Source organism: Hemitrygon akajei, chromosome 16, assembly GCF_048418815.1.
Source record: "Hemitrygon akajei chromosome 16, sHemAka1.3, whole genome shotgun sequence".
Lineage (NCBI taxonomy): Eukaryota > Metazoa > Chordata > Chondrichthyes > Myliobatiformes > Dasyatidae > Hemitrygon > Hemitrygon akajei.
This window is the reverse complement of record NC_133139.1, coordinates 9775669-9776680: the sequence shown is the minus strand read 5'-3', so window position 1 is coordinate 9776680 and position 1012 is coordinate 9775669.

Genomic DNA, 1012 nt, shown 5'->3' with positions numbered 1-1012 from the left:
AGCATCTATGGAAATGAATAAACAGTCAACATTTCGGGCTGAGACCCTTCATCAGGACTGGAAAGGAAGGGGGAAGATACCAAAATAAAAAGGTAGAGGGAGGGGAAGGAGGACGAGCTAGAAGGCGGTAGGTGAAGCCAAGTGGGTGGGGAAGGTGAAGGGTTGGGAATCTGATAACAGAGGAGAGAAGGGGAAGGAGGGGGGCCACCAGAGGGAGGTGATAGGCAGGTGAAAAGAGTTAGGAGGACAGAGTGGGGAATAGAAGAAGAGGGGAAGGGAAGGAAGTAATTTTTTTACTGGAAGAAGAGATCGATATTCATACCATTAGGTTGGAGGCTACCCAGTCAGAATATAAGGTGTTGCTCCTCCACCCCGAGGGTAGCCTCATCGTGTCACAAGAGGAGGCCATGGACCGACATGTTGGAACGGGAATGGAAATGGGAATTAAAATGTTTGGCCATTCCTGGCCTTGGAGGTTCTGTTTTTGGTGGATGGAGCTCAGGTTCTTAACAAAGCAGTCCCCCAATTTACAACGGGTCTCATCAATATAGAGGAGGCCGCATCGGGACCACTGGATACAACAGATGACTCCAACAGACTTGCAGGTGAAGTGTAGCCTCACCTGGAAGGACTGTTTGAATTGGAATCAGAATTAAGTTTATTATCACTGGCATGTGTCATGAAATCTGTTAACTTAGCAGCAGCTGTACAATACAGTACATGATAATTCAGAAAGAAAAAAAATTAAAAAGAAATAAATCAATTACAATAATGTATATTGAATAGATTAAAAATAGTGCAAAGAAAGAAATAATATATATTTTAAAAAAGAAGTCAGCTAGTGTACATGGGTTCAATGTCCATTTAGGAATCAGATGGCAGAGGGGAAGAAGCTGTTCCTGAATCGCTGAGTGTGTGTCTCTGTACCTCCTCCCTGATGGTAACAGTGAGAAAAGGGCATGCCCTGGGTTGGGGGTCTTTAATAATGAATGTTGCCTTTCTGAGGTACTGC